Raw genomic sequence first — 9,958 nt, 5'->3', positions numbered from 1 at the left:
CTGTCGCATAGCGTGTGGAATACTTATTCGAATAATCAAGTATACTAGTTTTGTCGTGCGTTTGTCTTGACTACTAAATTGCATATGCGTGTCAAGTGGTATAGTCGTAGGCCAAATGATGTGAGAAGTGTAAATATCGTCTGGCGCATCAAAATATCCACATTATACAAGAACCGATACAGGATAATATGTGGTGGATATCATCTTAATGGGCAGCTTGAGAGAAAATGATCACTTTTAAGGCGTAATGGCGCTATACCCTGCTAGTCCCCTAGTTCAGTGTTGCGAATGTATGTTAGTAGCTTTGAACTTGATAGGTAATAAAAAGAAATCGACAAGTAAACATGAAGTATAACATTCTAAGAAAACTCTGACATGCTTATGAATCGATTTACATGTATTGTATATAAGTGTGCGTAAAATAGAGGTGAGACCTTTATCGACACTTTTTGTTTAATGGGCAATTCAAATAGGCGCTCTTTTAATATATGGGTTATGGAGTATTTCGTCAAGCTATCGAGTTATGTGAGAGTACCATATTTAAGGATGAGATTAAGAACCTGTCACCCGTGAGTCTTCCGCGTAGATGTCTGGCTAAGTCCGCGTGCTTGCATAAGGATTATTCAATGTATAGTTTATCCTTTGTAAATATTATGACCATGTCCGCCCATAGTCGTGTTCTTCCGAGTAGAGTACCCAGTTCAATGATGCTAATCATGTTAGGACATAAGTATCCAAAGTGATGATATAGGCGCATACGACATGTCAGAGGGCCATTCGAGTGTGGCCCCATGCATGTATGGGCAATAAAATATTCCATTCATGTGTTTAGAATTTTTTAATTTTGAGGTAGCATCGCCAGTCAAGTGGACCAAGGGCGTGCAATGAGATGCCAAGCGCTTTTGAACAAGTAAAAGTGTATCGCATGACTAAATAAAGAAATAAAATAGGATTGTACCTGGAATTGCGTTCCGAAACATGTAGCTTCACATAATGAATTCTGGCTTAGGTCTACCCTTACCAAAGTTATACCTTTGGCTTTGGTGACTATGTTCTGTAGCGTTTGTAGTGTTACACCATTCCTATCCCACTTACGAGAATCATGTGCACGATGTGTCATGTTGTTGACGACAAGGACATTACCAGTAAGATTGTTCAGCTTGAGGATGTCAATTCTTACCGATGTGTCGTTCGATTTTAGTAAGTGTCAGCTTTCAAGACTTGATTGTAGCTGGGGCGTGAGTGGTTAGCCCACCGTGCTAGTCTCCCACTCTGTTGCTGCTTAGATAAATATTAGTAGCATTGAAATAACAAAGTAGAAAATTGCACTATTTGTATGTGTACATAAGGTTTGCCAAAACGCATCCTACTTAGACAAGGACTATTTTACGTACAAGTCGAAATGATCGAGCTTGGTTGCTTTTTAATGTCACACCCCGGCCGCGTATAACATGCAACCGCGGCGGAAACGCCGGGGAGTGTTGGGACAGAATTAATTGTTTCATAACCATGGAAATTAAAGTTACATTTTATTTATCAAACAAGCGTATTACATTGTCTTTAAACAGGAAATAAAGAGTTTATGACATAATTAAACTAGTCTATCTTCGTTTTATGTCTCTAAGGCACAGGTCCGCCCTAGTATCACAATCATCATCCTAAGCAACAGCTCCTGAAAACACATGTGAAAGTAGGTACGTCAGCATAAAAAATGCCTGTGAGATACATAGGTTTTGTGAAAATGGGATTCATGACTTGAGTTTAACGAAAACGTTTAATAACAGTCAGTCATGAACCTTGTAAATTGTTTAGTCTTGTAAATCATATGAGAAACGATAAGATCAGATGATATGTATAAATAAAATGTAAGGTTAAAGGAGAGTAAAAATGAGTTTGTATAAGATAAGTTTGTTTGTAAAACAATGTCTTGTGAAGAATATGTTATTTGTGAAAAAGGTAACATGTCTATGCTGAAATGATTTAAATAATGCTACGATAGGTAATATTATAGAAACATTTATATATAGGAAGTACCAGCGGCGTATCCACCATGTTTGTATCATATTACATACGCCACCTTACTCAAACCATTTACCCAAACCAACCACCATGTAAATTGTTCATGTTTATAAATCAACTGTCAAGTGTTATTGTGTAAACCATATCGAAATGTCTATGTTCAATGTAAACCACCAAATGTGTATATCAATGTCAAAATGTTTATGTTTAATGTAGATCATGTAATGTGTACCCAAAATATACCATGTATGGTAAGTGAAATATATCAACTAAACCATATGTAAAATGCACAAAAACAAGGTATTGAAGTAAAACATGGTTTAAATCAAAGTTATGTTTTGTGGAACAAATGCATGCTATACTGATACAAACATTTATGCGGTATTGTGAAAATGCATACATCCAAGCCTTGAGACTGTGGCGATAAACCCTTAAACAAATTAAAGGTTTATCTAAGTTATGTGTATCGAATTCGGTCATTCCTTTCATCCAAACCAACCTAGGATGTCCGGAACGGGAGTTGTCAGTTCCTATGGTACCACTACCTACTAACGGGCGGCATGATCGGTGTTAATGAATGTACATTGTATAATTTAAACAAACCAAATGTCATACCAAAATGTAGGCATGTGATGAATATTTGTACTAAGTACGCACACAATGGGCATACATAGCATAAAATGTAGTGTAAAATGATGTACTAAGTACGCACACAATGGGCATACATAGCATAAAATGTAGTGTAAAATGATGTACTAAGTACGCACACAATGGGCATACATAGCATAAAATGTAGTGTAAAATGATGTACTAAGTACGCACACAATGGGCATACACAGCATAAAAGTCATGTAAATCAATGTGCTAGCATGCTCAGTCAACATACATAGCAGAAAAGGTAATGTAAAACAATGTGCTTAATATGCTAAGTAAACATATGTAGCAGAATAATGTATTGTAAATCATGTACTAATCAGTGTACTAAAGAACATAGCAAGTATATGATGTGAAAACAGGAAAGCATGAAAGTAACAAGTAGGCACATGTGTTTCACCCCAAAACAGTTTGGAAAACAGTAAAAGAGGGGTTCAATGTACTCACCTGAGATTGCTTTGAAGTTCTTGTATAATAATCAAATAATGCTAGAGATCACGGAATATCAAACGGCACCTAATTGGTAGCTATGTTAATATACCGGACCTAAATCGAAGGATCGGATAGTATGCGGGCTCGTAAACCAAACGAGTATGGAGACTCATGTAATATGGTTTAACAAAGCCTACATACTAAAATGAAACCTAACCTAAGTGCTTACGACCCATTCCGACCCGTTTAGGTAGCTTATGCTACCTTAATGCGTCGTTCGCGTAGAACGCGTTTGGAACGCCGAACATCGTGACCACAAGGTATAACCTCGGAAGGTTACAGCTATGGTCACCTAATGTGTTTGGTAGGATCCTAATGATCGACCAAATGGGTTGGGTTCGAAAGTATAAGCGATGGTTTAGATCGCTTACCTTACGACCCTATATAAGCACTATACTAAAAGTGACGAGCGAAGCATGTTAGAACATGCTTAACTAAGTTTAGAAAACAGGTTTGGCATCAAAACAAACGGTTTTGATGCTCACGGGTAGTTTGGTTACAAAATACGCAAGAATGCGCATTTTGGCCGAAACTACGACTCGTCACTGAGCCTAGATAACGTGGTAATCAGTAGGTATAGTCACTACGGACTATAACCATCGTGATAACGCTCACGTTATGAAGTTCCAACGAACTTCGTGTTGACCATAAGCTGGCCAACGCAGAAAGTCAAACAAAGTTTGACTTTAGCACTAGAAAGCGATTAAAAGAACGAAAGAACATTTACGAAGGGTCCCCGAAAGCTAAACTTGATCCAGGAGCTCAGGTATGAAGCAATGGCATCAACTTAGAGCTCTTTGATCAGTTTTGTGGGTTTTTAACCAAAAGGGGGGGGGGTATTTATAGGAAAAGCAAGACCGTTAGGATCGTTTCTTGAATATCGTGCCACGATCCAATCCGTACACTTGTCGCAAAGTTGTGGTGGCTTATTTTGCCCCCACCATAGGAATTTGACACGTGGCGTTGCCCTTTGGGTGATCGAAAGGCCATTGCAAGTGGATCAAAACATTGAACCTGGTCTGTATGTCTGACGCGGCCCGCGTCAGGATACACACAAAACTCAGGCGGGCCGCCTGGCCTTGTCTGATCAGCACAAACTTTCAGAAATGACAGTTTTAGTCCCTGTTGCACATTTAAGCCATTTCCGACACTTCTAAGGCCCGTAAAGCCAACTTTAAGGCCCTAAAATGATGCCTAAACATTGAGGACATGAAACATGCTCAAAAATATGTCGGATGTTGGTTCGTTTGGCCGTACGATCGCGATGTTCGGTTAATTACGACGGAATGCGCATAAGCGCGAAAAACGATCCAAATGACGCGACGAATGGATTTTTCTCATGCCAAACACTAAGGCATAATATTAGGAGGCTTACATAAGTTATGCGCGAAAGTGCAAACTTATGCACTTTTTGACACTTTTAGTCCCTTAATGACACAAAAGTTTATTTTAGCACACCGAACACCTCAAAGCCTATTTCTAAGCTATGGAGAGGATATTTATGGTATGTTTAACTTAGGGTCATGTTCCTGAATGTTTGTTACAGTTCAAATTGGCATACTTTCGCAGTTTGTCAAGTTTAGTCCCTGTAAGCGAATTAACTTGTTTTTTGCCATACCAAAGCCTTCAAAACTCATTTCTAAGTTATGTAAAGGTTATTTAAGGTATGTTAAGTATATGTTGATGTTCCGGAGTTTTTGTCGCATTAAAATGAGTACGTTTATGCACCAGTTTGCGTATAATTCTCCAGAAAGCGATGTAGAGTTTGGAATTGAACAAAAGTCAAAACATGAAAAATGTAAAACACAAACAAACAAACATTGGGATCAAATAACATTGTTTTATTAATAACTGAACTGTTCTTAATGATTTCGAGCACAAATGTTACAGTCTCCCCTACTTGTGGAAATTTCGTCACGAAATTTATTTAGAGGAAACTCGTGGAAAAAGATGCGGATATTTTGCCTTCATTTGATCTTCGCGTTCCCAAGTAAACTCGGGTCCACGTTTAGATTCCCAGCGAACCTTGACCAAAGGAATGCGCTTGCGTTTAAGCCACTTGACTTCACGTTCCATGATTTCCACCGGTTTCTCAACAAATTTCAGTGTTTTATCAACACGAATTTCGTCAAGAGGTATGTGGAGGTTCTCATCAGCTAAACACCTCTTGAGATTGGACACGTGAAAGGTTGGATGAACATTTCCAAGTTCAGGAGGTAACTCAAGTCTGTAGGCTACCTTACCGATTCTTTCGACGATCTTGAATGGTCCAACGTATCTAGGTGCAAGTTTTCCTTTCTTTCCAAATCTGATCACACCTTTCCAAGGTGAGACCTTAAGTAATACACGATCACCGACTTGAAAATCCAAGGGCTTGCGTTTTAGGTCCGTGTAATTCTTTTGACGGCTTCTAGCTGTCGGAAGGTTATCACGAACTTTCTTAACCTTATCTGTTGTCTCTAAAATGAGAGCAGGTCTAGTAAGCTGAGCCTCGCCGATCTCATTCCAGCAGACTGGTGAACGACATTTTCGACCATAGAGAGCCTCGAAAGGAGCCATGTTGATGCTGGAGTGATAACTGTTGTTGTAGGAGAATTCAATCAACAGAAGATATGAATCCCAACTACCAACAAAATCGATCACACAAGCTCTAAGCATATCCTCCAGCGTCTGGATTGTTCTTTCAGACTGACCATCCGTTTGCGGATGATAAGCTGTGCTTAGATTAAGTTGGGACCCCATAGCAGATTGCATGGTTCTCCAAAAATGAGAAGTGAAACGAGCATCTCTGTCAGAAATGATGTTCAAAGGAACACCATGTCGAGCTACAATTTCATCTACGTAGATTTGAGCAAGTTTGTCAGCAGAAAAATCCTCACAGATTGGCAAGAAATGCGCTGACTTGGTAAGACGATCAACGACTACCCAGATGGCATCGTGACCTTTCTTTGTGCGCGGGAGTTTGGTAATGAGATCCATAGTAATGTTTTCCCATTTCCAAACTGGGATCTCTAGTTGCTCCAATAAACCGGAAGGACGCTGATGTTCCGCCTTCACCTTAAGACAAGTAAGGCATTTTGATACATATAAGGCAATGTCTTTCTTCATATCAGGCCACCAATACTGAATACGAAGATCCTTATACATCTTATCTGAGCCAGGATGAATAGAATAACGAGACTTATGGGCTTCATCCATAAGCAAGGTACGAAGATTATCTTGGCTTGGGACCCATAAGCGGTCCATGAAGTAATATGATCCATTGCCCTTCAGTTCCCGAGCAGGAGTTATGTGATAAGGAAATTCCTTATCCATCAAGCCTTGTGAAACACGAGATTGTTGAGCCTGAGAAATACGGGCTTGGATATCGGATTGAGTTTGAATAACAGATTGGACACGAACACAATGAAGCTTAGTACGTTCCTTGCGACTCAAAGCATCGGCTATGACATTCGCCTTACCAGGATGGTAGCGAATTTCGCAGTCATAGTCGTTTAGAAGCTCCACCCAGTGTCGTTGCCTCATGTTGAGTTCCTTCTGATTGAAGATATGCTGGAGACTTTTGTGGTCTGTGAAAACCACACATTTTGTACCGTACAAATAGTGTCTCCAAATCTTAAGAGCGAAGACAACTGCACCCAACTCAAGATCATGAGTGGTGTAGTTCTTCTCATGTATCTTCAACTGTCTCGATGCGTATGCTATGACTTTGTTCCTTTGCATTAGGACGCAGCCAAGACCCAATTTAGATGCATCGCAATAAACGATGAAATCATCATTGCCCTCAGGCAAAGTTAGGACAGGCGCGTCGCAAAGTTTTTGTTTCAAAGTCAGAAACGCTTCCTCTTGCTTGAATCCCCAATCAAAGGGTTTGTTCTTCTGAGTTAGAGCAGTTAGAGGAACTGCAATCTTCGAGAAATTTTCTATGAAGCGGCGGTAATAACCCGCTAGACCAAGAAAAGAACGAACTTCAGTAGGAGTAGTAGGCGTATCCCAATCCTTAATCGCACTGATCTTGGAGGGATCTACATGAATACCTTGTTCATTGACGATATGTCCTAAGAATTGAACCTCTTTAAGCCAGAATTCACACTTGGAGAATTTGGCGAAAAGTTGCTCTTTCTTTAGGAGTTCCAACATAAGACGAAGATGTTGCTCACGATCAGCTCGCGTCTTAGAATATATCAAGTTGTCATCAATTAAAACGATGATGAACTTATCCAAATAAGGTTTGCAGACCCTATTCATCAAGTCCATGAAAACAGCAGGAGCATTAGTCAAACCGAATGGCATGACTGTGAACTCATAATGCCCATAACGAGTACGGAACGCTGTCTTGGGAATATCCTCTTCATGCACATGGAGTTGATGATATCCAGATCGCAGATCAATCTTTGAAAAATAAGAAGCGCCTTGCAATTGATCAAAGAGATCATCAATGCGAGGTAGGGGATATCGATTCTTGATGGTAAGCTTGTTAAGATCACGATAATCGATACACATCCTAAAAGATCCATCCTTCTTCTTGACAAAAAGAACGGGAGCACCCCAATGTGAAAAGCTAGGACGGATAAAACCTTTGTTAGAGAGTTCCTGTAGCTGCTTAGACAACTCTTGCATCTCAGACGGTGCAAGGTGATATGGAGCTCTGGCAATGGGATTTGCACCAGGTACAAGATCAATACGGAACTCGACTTGGCGTGCTGGGGGTAGACCAGGTAACTCTTCAGGGAAAACCTCTGAATAATGCCGAATGATAGGAATATCTTGGATAGACTTACCTTTGCCCTTATCTGCTACAACATGTGCCAAAAAGGCCACATAGTTCTTTTGCAGATACTTCCGAGCCTTACAACAAGACATGAGTTTGAGACCACCAGCAGGTTTCTCACCATGAACCTGTAGGATCTCACCTGACGAAAGCGGCATGCGGATGATCTTCTTGAAACAAACTATCTCTGCGCGGTACTTGGCTAACCAATCCATACCCACAATAACGTCGAAGCTTCCAAGTTGCATAGGCGTGAGGTCAATAGGAAAAAGATGGTTGTTAAGGTTCAACTGGCAATTGCGGAGAACAGAATCAAGAACAATGGGTTCACCGCTCGCCCCTTCTACTGTCAATGGTTTACCTAGTTTCGTTCTAGACACTCGAAGCAATGGTTCAAAAGATAATGACACAAAACTTTTATCAGCACCCGAATCAAAAAGAACATATGCTGGCTGATTATTAATAAAGAACGTACCGTTCACCACATTATCATCTGCTTGTGCCTCTTGTGCGTTCATGTTGAAGACTCGACCTCGAGCCTGAGCCTGATTCTGATTGGCATTCTGATTCTGGTTGGCTAGCCTTGGGCACCGGTTTCTGTAGTGGGTCAGATCCCCACAATTGTAGCACGAACCAGGAGGAAAATGAGGTCGTGCAGCTTGACCTTGTTGTTGAGCAAGAGGCTGAGCTTGGTTCTGGTTAGCAGGAATGCGGCAGGTGGCAGTAAGATGACCATTTCTTCCACAGTTGGTGCATTGACGACACTGAACCTGTGGTGGGTGATGGCTGTTACACCTGTTGCACAAAGGTGCATTGCCAAGATAAGGCTTCTTGGCTGGAGGCTGTGCGGGTTGGTCGGGAGTTGCCTGGTTAGCTTGGGCAGTGACAGCATAGTTTTGGGAAGCCTTACGCTTCCTTGCTCTTTTTAATGAACCAGAATCCTTTCCATTTTTGTTTTGACCTTTCTTGCTATCTTCCTTGTCAGACGACTGTTTCTTGCCCATGTCACCCTTCTTGTGTAATTTATTCTTCTGAATCTGCGACTCAGTCAATGTCGCTGATAACTCGATCGCCTGACGGAGTGTGGTAGGGTTACTACCAGTAATGATGTCTTGTACCGAGTCAGGCAGGCCGTCGATGTACCTTTGGATAGCCTTGTCGAGTGGGGCAACCATAGTCGGGCAAAGCAGACTTAACTCCTCAAACCTATCAGTATATGCCCTGTGCTCGCCACTATCTTGTTTCAAGTCATCAAACTCCTTCTCCAACGCTCGCTGCTCATGACGAGGACAAAACTCCCTCATCATAAGAGCTCTAAGTTCAGCCCATGTCTGTGCTAGAGCGACTTCTGCACCACGGTCTCTCATTACCCTATTCCACCATGTGAGAGCCCTCTTTTGAAACACACTCAAAGAAAACTCGATCTTGCGATTGTCAGGACACTGCACGTGGCGAAAAGTATTCTCAATGCTCTCGAACCATTGAAGAAGCCCAGTCGCTCCTTCAGAACCACTAAACTTGAGTGGTTTAGCCGAATTAAAGTTCTTGAAATTGCATGGGGCATTGTTGTTGTTGTTGGCTTGGTTCCATTGAGCAAAGAGATTTAGGAATTGAGCAGCCATCTGCTGTGCAATAATTTCTGCCAGCTCGGCAGTAGCTATCTGGTTTTCGCATCGAGGAGGCATTCTAAAAGAGGAAAACATGAAAGGAAATGAGTGAGATGATTGGATGAAGAGGATGAAATGAAACAAAATCAACAAAAGCAAAGATGGTGGTTATGCATCGCTAAGCAAACAAGCGACACACAATGTCGAATCAAGTAAATGGGTCAAAAATAATGCATTGCGAAGACATGCTCGCCTATAAGTGAACACTCACCCCATGAGTTCCCAGGTAAGAGTGACTGGTCCAATTATGTGGATTTGTACGAACACTCTAGCCTTAGACAGAAAACTCAGGGTACAGGCATTCACTCTTCCAGTTCGCACGTGTTCACATTATTAAAACCCGAAAACCTTGACG

The sequence above is a fragment of the Helianthus annuus genome, chromosome 10 (assembly GCF_002127325.2).
Source record: "Helianthus annuus cultivar XRQ/B chromosome 10, HanXRQr2.0-SUNRISE, whole genome shotgun sequence".
NCBI lineage: Eukaryota > Viridiplantae > Streptophyta > Magnoliopsida > Asterales > Asteraceae > Helianthus > Helianthus annuus.
Note: the sequence above shows the minus strand (reverse complement) of the source record.